At 39.1% G+C, this 13,045-nt stretch overlaps 1 long non-coding RNA gene across 1 annotated transcript; it reads left to right on the top strand.

Annotated features, from left to right (window-relative positions):
* The first annotated feature begins 1,945 nt into the window (after positions 1-1,945).
* On the top strand, positions 1,946-8,697 carry LOC141573410 (uncharacterized). The gene is made up of 3 exons (XR_012499102.1): positions 1,946-2,037; positions 2,468-2,518; positions 3,979-8,697. It is a non-coding gene; the product is annotated as an uncharacterized LOC141573410 (long non-coding RNA).
* Positions 8,698-13,045: the final 4,348 nt, after the last annotated feature.

Below are 13,045 nucleotides of genomic sequence, written 5' to 3'. Positions count from 1 at the left end.
TCAGCTTCATTCCTGCAACTCCAAGGGTCTACCTGCTCTGCCTGGGGTTCTCCTGCCTGCACCACTGCTTGGAAACTCTCAAAGCAAGCATAGGGCTCACCTCATTTCTTCCTCTCCCTCGAGGATCCCTTTATTCCTTGATACTCAGTGCCTTGAAAATGCTTATGTTCTTTTTTTTCTTCCTTCTTTTTCGTTCCATTTTTTGGTTTCTTCAAGGAGGAGCATACATTTGGTCCCTATTATTGCCATTTTGGCCAGAAGCAGAAGTCTTACTCGATTTTTCAAGCCTTAAAAATGTCTCCACTTTAACACCATGTGTTCATACTTCCCTGAATAAACCTAACTTTTTTTTGAGTATCTCTGTCGATAGTTTTCACAAGCTAGTGTTTTGCAGAATCGCCCAGGGAGCTCAATAGAAATGGATATTCCTGTGTCCCATTCCAAGAAATTCCAATTGTGGAGTTCTGGGGCACATCCCTGAGATTCTGGGAACGGCTGCCTGAGGAACACACTTTCAGAAATGCGGAAACTATTTTACATGATATTTTTTTACTTTCAAAGTCAACCTGTCTTCTGGAAAACTTTTCTGAGCTCCTCCAGGCTGTTAGTTACCTCTTCCTTTGTGATCATACATCACTTTTTAGAAACATCTTTATTTCTGTCCTTGCTACAGTACATTATAATTATTTGTATTTTTATCTCTATCCCTAGATTATGAACTCTGTTAAGTTCTAAAACAGTGCCTGGCACATAGGTGATACTTAGTATATTTATTGATTTTTTTGGAATGTATAAATAAATGATTGGTCAAGGAGGATAAAAACCTCAAATGAAGTTTCGAGTTTGATACCTGAATTCCACCTCTTCCTAGTGTTCACAGCTCACAGTTCACAATACTCACACCAGAACAGCCTTGGGTGCTGGTTTAAATGCAGATTCCCGGACCCTATGTGGATCTATTCAGTGGGGCTTTAGGGCCAGCTTTGAGACATGTTTGGGATGTGCTATAAAGCAATCCGTCCAGAATCTGGCTGATAATCAGAATCAGATGTGGGGCTTTCAACAACACATAGTCTGGGGTCCCACCTCCCAAGATTCTGTTCAACTCGGTGTGGGGTGGAAACCAGGAATCCGTAATTTTAAGTCCCTGGGTGATTCTTAGGATTTGTCATCCAGGTTTGAGAACTACTGGTTCATAGCTATTTTTACCCAAAGACAAGGTCAAAATCATTGCAGAAAAATGTCGAGGTTACATGCATGTCTAGTTCCCAGCCTGAGCATCTGAGTCAGAATTTTTCAGGGTGGTTCCTGTGTCTGTGACTCTCCTAGCCAGTCCTGATGGAGGAAGTTTAAAGCTCGGTGAATGCTGAGTGAAGTTTTGGTTTCTCTGCTTTCCTTCAGGACTCACTGATTCTGGGCTTGGTTGCCCCTCACCCCACTTAGGGTTATCTGGGCAGGATCGAAAGGCTCCACAGCTTTGTTCTTGCTTCTTCACTTCTTGATGGTTTTTGTTGTCTGCTCTTTAGTATCAGCAACCTGCGTGTAGGAGCTGCTCAAACTGCCATTATTTGGCGATCACCACTAGAGGAACTGGCATTGCAAAAAGACGTTGTCTCCCCTCCTCCCCCGCCAAGAGCTTTTCCTGTACCTGCATCAAGATTAAGTAGACTCTGTGTCCATTTGTCTCTTTCTGTTTTATAACTGAAATTTGTATCTTTTCTTTTTCTTTTTTTTAGATTCCATATATATGTTTTCTATGATAACATTTACAAATGTCTGTTTTACTTATGTTTATAATGTAAACAAATCAATATGCACTTGTTTGGGATCCACTGGACAACCATCTTACGTAAGAGAGTGTTGTCAAGTGATTGCAGCATCCCCGCTTGTACCTCTGACCCTTGTGGCACCGAGTGAGGACCAATGTGCTTAACTTTTCATGTGGCGGCTCTCCAGTTGGGTGCACAGCCCCTTCAGGGAACTGCTGAACATTTCCAATGAGATCCATGAGCAGTCCACTCAGCAGTGATTATGAAGGTAGGGTGGGGTGGGTGGGGATGGTGACTGGGGAGACATACTAAGTTTGACAAAGCACGGTCAAAATACTTATTGATTTCACAATTCAAATTCCATAAAGTCAAACCTAACACAGTAATTTTCGGGCCTGGTGTAATCTCACTGGGATGTCAAAGGGGTGGAAGTAAAACATGACAGAAAAAGGTTTGATTCCTTCCTTCTCTTTTGCTGGGAGACTCCTTTGCCTCTGCCTTCTGGGCATTTCCATGAGGCTGTTCCATCTCTTGGCTTTGCTCTGGTGGCGGCCTGTCACAGCACAGGTCCCTCTCTCTTCTCCATTTTAATTTAATTTAAATTAATTTAATTTAATTTATTTAAATTTTGGGTGAGGTAATTAGGTTTATTTATTTATTTATTTTAAAAATTATTTATCTATGTTTTTATTTTACAGAATCAGATTTTTTAAATTGAAGTGCAGTTGATGTACAATATTCTGTTACAGGTATGCAAAACAGTCATTCACAATTTTTAAAGGCTGTACTCCATTTATAGTTATTATAAAATACTGGCTATATTCCCCATGTTGTACAACACATCCTTGTAGCTAATTTTATTCCTGATAGTTTGTACCTCTTAATCCTCCACTTCTGTATTTATTTTTCAAATGGAGGTCCTGGGGATTGAACCCAAGACCTCGTGCATGCTAAGCGTGCGTTCTACGACTGAGCTATATCCTCCGCTGGGCTTGGCTCTGATGTGCAGCCCGCCCTCCTGGTTTACTTGAGCAGAGTTAACCACCCTGGGTGTTACAGATAGGCTGAGCAGCTTCATAGCTAACACCTGTCTAACTGTTACTTTGTGAGAGGCATTTGCCGACTGCCTCGAGAAGGGGCTGAAAATGCCTTCCGCTACAGTTACAAGGAGTCCGGCTCAGAGGGTGAAAACCGCGGACTGACGGCCGGGCCAGTACCCTCCCACCGACCCCAGTGGTAGCGTCTTCAATCAGCGCAGCATGTACTTGGCAGGGGCAGTTTTTAATCCTTTGGCTCTCTCCGTGTCTGAGCGGGACTGGGACACCCAGGGACAAACAAGTTACTTAAGGCCAGTTCTCAAAGCTCGCAGATTTCAAGCAGGTTGCATGTCATGTAACCATGCATCATCTGAGTTTTTTTAAAGGATTCGTAAGGTGCCAGAATACCACCAGAGTGAGTGGCTAAGTGTTTAGATCGGGTCGTTCACAAATGAGCTTTCCGTGTGGTGTTATCTACACGAAGGCCCTTGTTCCAAAGGGCTGAAAAATAACTCTTTGTAGTGAATGACGTTACTCTGCACCGATTTTGAGACGCAGAATTGAGGCACATTAACTGGCTCCTTCCTCGTGAGGCTCCCTCTTGTGAGGCTGGATTATTGGAAAATGGTGGTTATCAAGAGGACACTTTTGTCAATTTTAGTGGATTGGATGCTCAGCTTCAAATTAGCAGAGGGCTTTTTTTTTTTTTTCTTTTCTCTTTTCATTTAAATGTCCTTGCTTCTTGAAACACTAATAGCGGGGAAAGGACAGTAAGTGATTGCATATGGAAAATGAGAATGCTCACTAATTTCAGCAGGAAAGGTCGAGCGGTTCCAATAATTATGCTTGTGTAAGTGTAGCTTTTCACTTTGAGTTGAGGTTACATTTCTTCACACTTCAGAACTTCATTCCAGACCATATGCCTTCCTGGTATCCAACTGCTATTGTCCGTATCCCTGAAGGGAATATCCTCTTAGAAAATGCAAAGGAAAACTATTCAAACAAACAGGGGTTTTGTTCCTTTGGGAAAATGTAAGTCATGCTGTAAAGCAGTCTTGTTATGAAAAAACCAAGTCAGATTTCCTAGTAGAGAAACTTCAGGTGGGCTATTTTATTGGAACATCACGGGGATATAATATATTTTTGTTTATCAGCTTTTTTTTGCCTTCCAGAAATGGTAGCTTCCCATGCTGAAATCTTGAATGCATTTGACTGGCTGGTGGTACTGGAACTTCACGGTCATGCGGTATGTTTGTGTAACTTTGACTTGGCATATATACCTTTTCATGTGGAAATATTTAAGTTTCTGAGGAGCCACTTGAATTTAAGGATCTCATACAATTTGTGGTCTTACCGTGCAGACTCCGAAGGCTAAATTTGCAATTGAAGCTACAAATTTTGCTTTCAGAAATTACGACGTCTGTTTTTTCCTTTTTTCTTTTTGAAAAACACACACAGTGGCAAAACGAGATTTCTTTTAATACTTCTTCTTTCCTATGAAACAACAAAGTGGCAGCATCCCCTGAATATGTGTCTGCTCGTCTCTAACTGTCCATCGACTACCTGATCCATCAGTTCTCCCTGACAAATGCCGACAGCCCCCAAGCGTGACAGCTGGGATTAAATATCATCTCTCCCAGGACTGATCAGAAACATAATAACTGCATGATATTCATATTTTGGCTTTACCTGTAACTTCGTGGAATATAAATACTGAACAGTGATACTTGTAATGGGAATTTGGGGGATTTAACATGGCCTTTTCCATCAATGAAGTGTTTTATCACCATCAGATAGTTAACCTCCTAACACATCGTGAACTAATTAGTTCAGTTGGGTTCAAATCCTATATTGCTCAAAAGGAATTTTCCTATGATGTCTGCTGTACAGTTGGAAAACGTACAGAAGTATTACTCAGTGAATGCACGAATTTAACACAAAGGCAATACTTAACTCTGCACGCCCCATGTGACCTTTTGAATTGAATAGCGTGTTAACCTGAAAAAAGTTGGAGCAGAAAGCCTTATTTATTTTGAAGGCTTCCTGTTTCTCTCCACACTCAAATAGCTGTGTGACTTTTAGTGAAAAATTTGAGCCTCCTAAGCCTCAGTTTCCCCATCTGTAAAGTGGTGATAATAATATATCTTACTTACTTTGTTAGCGTAGTAAAGAGATCAAATGAAAATACAGAGGAAGGCACTTGGCCATAGAATTCTAATAATTATTCTAAAAACCTAGCTGAAAGGAGAGAGTGGTTATTCTTTCCCCATAGTTGCTTTAGCATTCTGGGACTCAGTGTCTTCTAATCTTCAGCGAGTCACAAATCCCTCTCACAATCATTGCGGTATCTTTGCCTCCCCGCGCCTTTATTTGCATACATTTCTTGAAATCCTCTTTAAAATATAAATACGTGTATTTTCAAAGGGAATTCTGTGTCATTATCATAAGTGGGATTGCAATACCACTGCTATGCACAGAAGGTAATAGTGAAAATAAATAAAATAAAAACCAAGCCATACAAGTTGCTCTGGATCACACCCAGTTTTCCCAGCACTGCACTTTGAGAGGCGCTGATTCAGGTGGTGATGACGAAACTTGCTGAGGCTTTGATCACCGAAGTGGGGCTTCTGGGTGGGGCAGGGAGCTGTTCCCAAACCTCACGCTCAGCCTCGCCTTCCATGGTCTTCTCAGCCCAGATTGTCTGGCTCTAAGGGTGATGCGTTGGAAGCCGCTGGGTGGTGAAACCAGGGTAGCTGGAAGGGAGAGGTCGATGGCCAATTAGGCTCTTCTCTTTCTTTATACATAAGGGATATTTTTGTGGCGTCTGCTCAATTGGAATGTGTGACTAACCGCCAGAGCGGGTCACAGGAGTAAAGTAAGAGACGCTGTTAATGCTCAGCCAATAAATAGAGCGTTTTATTGGATCTGTGTCTGTAAGGCGTACAGCACTCTGTTTTGAAAAACAGGGGCAGACTGGCTGTTCTCTGTGTTGTAAAAGGTCAAAGATTTGCCCGACGTCCAAACTGGGCTTTGAAAATAGAGAGGATGCAGATAAATCTTTAAGCTGCTCAGCATCTGCTTCTATGGGGCGTAAACGTAAGATGTAAAGTTTCCACTGAGGTTTCCATTTAGACCACGATTGGGGTGGGGGAAAGAAAGCCTTGCTCCCACTGCTGGGGAAGTTTGTCCTCCTCCTCCCGGCATTTTGTTGGCATATGTACAGAATATAAATTTATTAATACAATTGAGCATGCTTAAAAAAGGAAATCTGCCATAAAATCACATAAAAATTTCTAGTCTGTACATAGATATGCATATACTATAAATATATTCTTAATTTGTAAGCTTTTACACCATTATCTACTTTCAAAGGGCTTGGAAAATTCCACAGTTACTTGAATCTCTGGTCTATACAGCACGGTTCTTTCAAAGAAGTTAAAAATGCTTTCATATGGCATTTTGCCGTGTTTCCGCAGTGCCACGGAGGTAGGAAAAAAGGATGCAATAATTCACGCTAAAAATAGATACCACAATTCCATTCTCAGAACAGATAAAACTAAGGTCCGGAGATGTCACATGATGTTTCCCTAGTGAGTGTGGATTAGAACATGAAGCTTCATTTACCAGAGTTAAGCTTTTGTTTCAAAATTACCCTTCTTGCACAGGGCTCCCATAGACCCTCTGAGAGTTCCTGGTGTTCCTCCCACCCCACTTCTTGTCATCATGATTTCAGTATGTTTTGGTTCACCCAGGCAAGGATTTTAATCAATTTCTATACCCATATAATTTTGTACTCATGAAGGCACTTCCTAGAAATAATCCCAGTGATTTATATTTGAGAGTATTTATATTTGAGAGACCATTGATTCTTTTCAATTTTTTATTTAACTCACTTGCATAATTGTATTTGTGACTAGTTCGATGCTGTTATATGTTATAAAAGAACAAAAAGTCTTGATGTCCCAACACTTTTATTACTTTCTTCAAGCCATTTTTAAAGGAAAATAGTTTAAAGGCTTATAGTTTCGTTTCACTAAACACAGACTACAAAGCCCTGAGCGTCCATGATTAGTACACATTAAAAATTCATCGACGAAAGTTTGAAATTCCTTAAAATCGTTTGAAATGCCAACAGGCAATTCTCCATTTCCTTGCCATCGATTATAAGAATTCTAAAAAAAAGTATTTCCTTGACATCTGCCTGCCTAAAATCACATCCACCGGACTCAGGAAGCACAAATTAATTATTCTTGTTTTCAGGGCTGGAGCTGTAAAAGCTTTGAAAAAGAAATTGGCCCAGTGTACTAGGCACATTACTAATTCAGAAGTGGAATAAAACTCAGTCTCCACATTCTGAGAACAAATCCATAAGCACAGGGATCGTCAATGTCAGGCTTTTCTGTCCTAGTTATATTTAGCTTCTTTTCTTTTTTGCTGTTATCACACACAAGCACATCCTGGCTTGTCTGAAATCTATTCTGCTCTCCCAACGAACTTACAGAATGTGCCTCCATAAGACGTTATTTCCCTTGTATTCAGACATGTCTCTGAGGCCACATAAAACTACAGGACAGTGTAAATGATATATTTTGATTGCAAGGTCTGACTGTTGTTATTCATGATTGAACTCAGAAATATACTGGAGCTGAAATCACATAACAATTCATGAAGAAGTGTTTAGATAGAAGTGAACAAAACAAAAAGTGATTTTAAACATTACAAAGCCTTATTAGTAATATAGTTCAGTCTTCATAAAAATTTCACACAAACAATTAAGGCAATGATTAAGCTAAGATGTAGAGCATTAGGTGTATTTTGAGAACACAGGTCCTATAGAATTATTCCTCTTTCATCAAAGAGGAAACAGTTCCCAGTTTATCATCCAAATTTTGTAAGCGTATGATTAATTGCATTGTTTAAATCCAGCTTTATTGTTTCACAAAAATTCTCATCAATGATCTTGTATAATCATTTCCGTCTAAAGTAATATACTAATTAATTTCAATTAAATATATGTAAAAGAGGATACATTTTGAAAAATGCGTCTCCCTGGCCATTTGTTACTATATTGAAAAAGTGTAAACCTTGACACATTTAGCATAGAAAATATTCATTTTTGGTAATTTCTCAAGGGGGCAATTTATTAAGTGAAAGGCTTTTAACATTAGCTAAAAGCAGCCCTGTAAATCATGGGTGTCATCAAAACGCTTCATCACTTCATTAATTTAAAAGATTATTATATGCGTAACTGACATAATTTTGAACAATGTTACATGGTTAATTTATTAATGTAGAAAAGCAGAAATGACACGCTGGCTTGATTTATTTTTGTAATTGTATAATTTTAGAACTTTTGCCTACGACTTTCACTAACAGAAGAACTGATTCAGTGTCTCACTGCTGATTTTATCGAGGTTTCTTCCCTGCTAATGCTTTGCCAGTGGTAATGTCTTCTGGTCACTTAATTTTAAAATATATTTCTCAGCGTGCAAGACAAACCCATTAAAAAAAAAAAAAAAAAAAACTACCTCCTTTTTTATGCCCAGTGGTCAAAGAGAGGATATATACCTTTCCAAAATGATAATTCTGAGATTCCAATTTTTAAAAATGTGTTTTGAGCTTTTTAGAGAATGTCATATTATTAAAGGAGTATTGCATTAATTACTTACATCTCCAAATTACTTCTGCTTTACATTTGATAAGAATCTCTTTTCTAAACACCTATGTATTTGTGAAAATCACCTTAGAGACTGTGCATTGTAATGAGTTGATTAAATGATTTTTAATGATTCCTGCTCTTTTGTCATTGTAGTTGCTAAACCTTCCTGGGTATTTTGTGAAAGGCTAAGGAAGTAAGAGAAGTTGGTGGGTTAAATTTTAACCTAAGTGTATTTTTTTTTAATTTATTTTTTATTTTGGGGGGGAAGGTAATTAGGTTTACTTCTTTTCCTTTTTTTTTTTTTTTTTTTTTTTTGGAGTTGGTACTGGGGATTGAACCCAGGACCTTGTGCATGCTAAGCATGTGCTCTACCACTGAGCTATACCCTCCCCCAATCTAAGAGTATTTTTAATCATGACTAATAAAAAGAATTTTTCCCCCTGTTTAATTCCAAATAATGTTTTGTACCATTTTTCTTGTTTTTTTTAATAGTTATGAAATAACAATTGAGATAATTTACTAAAATTGATCGTACTGTTTACAATAATAAACATACTTCTGAAATATGAATTTATTAAACATTTGTTTATATTCTTGTTTGAGCTTAAGTCTTAGTCACAATGCAACAGGACTGCAAGTCTCAGAGAATCTCCTGCCTACTGTTAAATTCCTATAGCTTTTTTTAAGCCACAAAATAGAGATCAGGACAAAGGTCATAAAACCTGTATTTCAACTACAGAGCACCGAATTTCCCAAGCGAAATACACCCATCAGCTTAATTCACAGCCATAAATACAATCAAATTAGTGACCATGGGAATGTTCTAGATCTCTTGTTATTGTAAGCGCATACACAAAACGGAGGGAGAAAAGCTGTGAAAATGGTAGGCGTAATTTCTACATTCTGTTTATTTGTGTACATAGAATAAATTCTACCTTAAAAGATTTTATTTGACGAATGTCTAAAATTCTAGTGAAATCTCATTTTTTCTGTTACAAAATCTCAGCTTGCTACTCTATGCTCAAAAGGTTTACATACCATATAGTTTTAGGTAGGAATTTCCAAGGGCATATCATTGAAATAAAAGTTCTAGCTAGTATTTAAAGCAGTCTAATTTTGCTACTTACCCCAGCGTTTCGTCTACTGATGTTGAAGCTGGAGTGTACTTTACAGTATCTTTCTTAGATTGAAATTGCTAATGATCCAAAGAGGCAGCCTCCGTGGATGGTAATAATTTATTCAATGATTCATCGTAAGCACCAGAGTCGGCCCAGGACGAGCATCTTCTGCTGGGCAGGTTCTCAAGCTCTCCCGAAGAAATATCTGTTAACAAGTTTGCATGACCAGGGAGAGCCTTCAACTAACCCCGAAAGATTTTTTACATTTCTTTTTCTGATTCATTTCAATGCTTCTCAGAACGTACAAAGGTACAACAATATTTAAAAATATTGTCACCAAACGTTTCAGAAAAAAATGTATTCGGCACTGGAGTGTCTTGACCTACTGAGTAATTTCTTTTTGACAAATGAAGTGAAGAGGAAGAGGAGTACTTTTTCAATATATGAGCGCTGGAAAGGTTAGATACTTTGTTTTCAAACACTGGTGGTCTTCAACAGCCTATGTTTTGCCCAGTTATGAAACCTTTGGTTTGATTATAATTGATATTGATCAACATGACAATTCTCCCCTTTTGCTTTTCACCTCTTGCTATATCCTAGCGAATAGATCCAAAACGAATCGTCAAAACTTGACTTAGAAAAATCCCTAGCCGCTCCAATAGTTTAGTGAAAGGACAGTTAACCACACAAATTGAAACTGGGAGGTCAGTGTGAAAAACAGGACCTAGAGGGGATACCTACGGAAAACACATTGCTACTGACAGTTAACTGAAATCCTCAGTACGATGCTCTGAGGGAAAGCGCTTGAAATACATGGTGTGTGCCTTGAGGGGTTGAGATCTAAATTAGCCAGATGAGACAAGCTGGGCAGAAAGTCACCGTAAGAAAGCATAGGTCCTCAGAGGGACAAATTTTTGAGGACTATTCACTTTTAAGATTCAACCAACTTAGAGTGGAGTTTGGCTCACAGGGAATAAAATGAATGTCTTCTTTCTCCTCACGTGAATTTTCTTCAAGATCGAGTCCTAGAAAATATTTTTTTGGTCTTCTCAAATCTGTTTTCTGTTCCACTCCTACGGTGAATCTGAGAAAATAAAAACTCTCTATTAATATACAGGGCCAAGAATATATTGCCTTGCAATGCCTCTCTGAAGGCGTGAACCCTGAGCCCCGGACTGAGGTGATTGCTCTTTGTGAAAAGAGTTTAGCAGTTAAAAAAACAGAGTTCGTATCTTTGCTCAGGAAAGATTGGCAATTATGCCAAATTATGTCTAATCGCTTTAGAATGTGGAGTAGTGTTTATTAATGTCTGAAGGGAGGTCCTAAATCTCCATTACCAACCCCCGCCCTCAAACTCCAGTTTTGACTTTAACTGTCATTTTAAAAGATGAAGGAGCTGGCTTCATTAAGCAAAGGAGCCTAGAATTTCATTTCTTAATTTAACACACACACACAGACACATACACACACACACACCCCACACACACCTCTTTCTGTTTGACAAGATGGGTTATCTTTCTAAGTTTTCACCTCATTTGTTTGTGATAGTTTATTGGATGTGAAACACAAACACCATTCTCTAGTTGAAACCAGTTTTTCCTTTTTTGTCTTTGTTCCCTCGCACTGTTGGCTACTGTATAGTTTTTTGTTTTTACTCTTCTTGAGCTCATAAACTAATATGCAATGTTTGCGAATTGCGGCATTCATTTTCAATGTTGAATTCCTTTTGGTGAAGGGTACACGGAAACTCTGGACGGATGTGAGGAACATGCCCACAAAATTGCCAAACAACAACAACAAAAGAATCCTAGCGGTCCTGGCTTTTTTGTTTGCAGTTTTGCGAAGGTGCCAGTGTGTCTCAGATGTCTGCTACAGAAAGGTTCAGGTGGGTCTTCGGAAACAGTTTAACACAACATCCCTGCCTGGTCCAGAAAGTAAGACAAACAAAAAGCCAAAGGGTAAGCCAAGATTCAAATCGCCGATGAAAGCAAGAAAGGAGCTGTAGCCACATGGTCCCTCGTCAGTTTAACTGGGTGAACACGCACAGCCCTGGGTTAGAGGCGGGGTGGTGACTGCAGGCTGAGGTGATCCGGAATGTCTGGAGCGAGTGGGATTACAGATGGATGTCAAGGGTAGGTTCAGCTGCAGGGAGGAGAGATGAGTTTTAAGAAAGTTTCAAGAAAACAAGTTTCTTAACTTATTGTGCTAATCTAGAGCTCTCCATTGCTCCTTAAGAACCCCTGACTCGTTGGGGTGGGTAGAGCACATGCTTAGCACGCACAAGGTCCTAGGTTCAATCCCCAGCACCTCCGTTAAAAAAGCAAAGCAAAACCCCAACCCGTGTTCCCCTAGTTTGATCTGCCCTGTGCTATGTGGGGAAAGGGTATCGGGAAGTTGCATCGGGGGCTCCACATAGTTCCCCACAACTTCAGGTTGGAAAATTCACTCATCTTCTGAGAGGCTTTCTCCACGTTTGCCATGTGTACACACCGTTCTGATCAGGCTCTGTGGAGGGAAGTGTGTTAAGTCTCAGGAGCTTTGGGTGCCATTGCTGTCTTGGGGTGTTTGATGGGAGAAGGGGCAGAAACTTGGCCGGTGTCCCCCAGCTCCCCACAGCGTGGGCATGGATGTCACAGTGCCTCGAGGTCCCACATGAGCACCAGGAGCGGGGAGTGATCAAGCTCTGCGTCTGCACTGGGGACTGTGAACAGGGAAACGTATGACTTGGCAGGAAACTGAATTACATAAGAAATAACGTGATTGCAAAAAATGGAAACAGTCCTGAAGTTTGTACAGTAAAAAGTGCAAGTCTTTGCTATTACATCCTCTCATATTACTGCCCTCCTCAGAGGTAACCATTATTGAAAGTTTTGTGTTTACTTAAAACTAAATAAAACACACATGGAATCATATGACTTTTTTTTTCTTTTACTAAATTAGTCCATTTATTTTTTTTAATTAAACAAAAATTTAAAAATTTTTAAATTTAAGTATAATCAGCTTACAATGTTGTGAATTTCTGTTGTACAGCATAGTGATTCAGTTATACATATGTATATATTCCTTTTCATATTCTTTTTCAATATAGGTTATTGTGAGATACTGAATATAGTTCCCTGTGCTATACAGTAAGACCTTGTTATTTATGTGTTTTGTATATAGGAGTGTGTATCTGCAAATCCCAAACTCCCAATTTATCCCTCCCCGCCCCCTCCCCCTTCTGGTAACCGTAAGTTTGTTTGTTACCACACAGTTTTTGGTTTTTAACTTACCAATTTAGCTTTCTACATCAGTAAATGTAGATCTACTGTAGTCTTTAATTTTCCATAGTTTGATTGAATGGTGATTTATTTAATCACCTTCCTATTGGTGGCTATTTAGGTTGTAACGCAGTTTTCACTATAATGAACAATACTGCAATGAACATCTTGGAATATATTTTTGCTCACCTGTTCAAGCCTT

This window comes from Camelus bactrianus, chromosome 15 (genome assembly GCF_048773025.1).
Source record: "Camelus bactrianus isolate YW-2024 breed Bactrian camel chromosome 15, ASM4877302v1, whole genome shotgun sequence".
Lineage (NCBI taxonomy): Eukaryota > Metazoa > Chordata > Mammalia > Artiodactyla > Camelidae > Camelus > Camelus bactrianus.
Note: the sequence above shows the minus strand (reverse complement) of the source record. Positions and strands in the feature narration are given on the sequence as shown.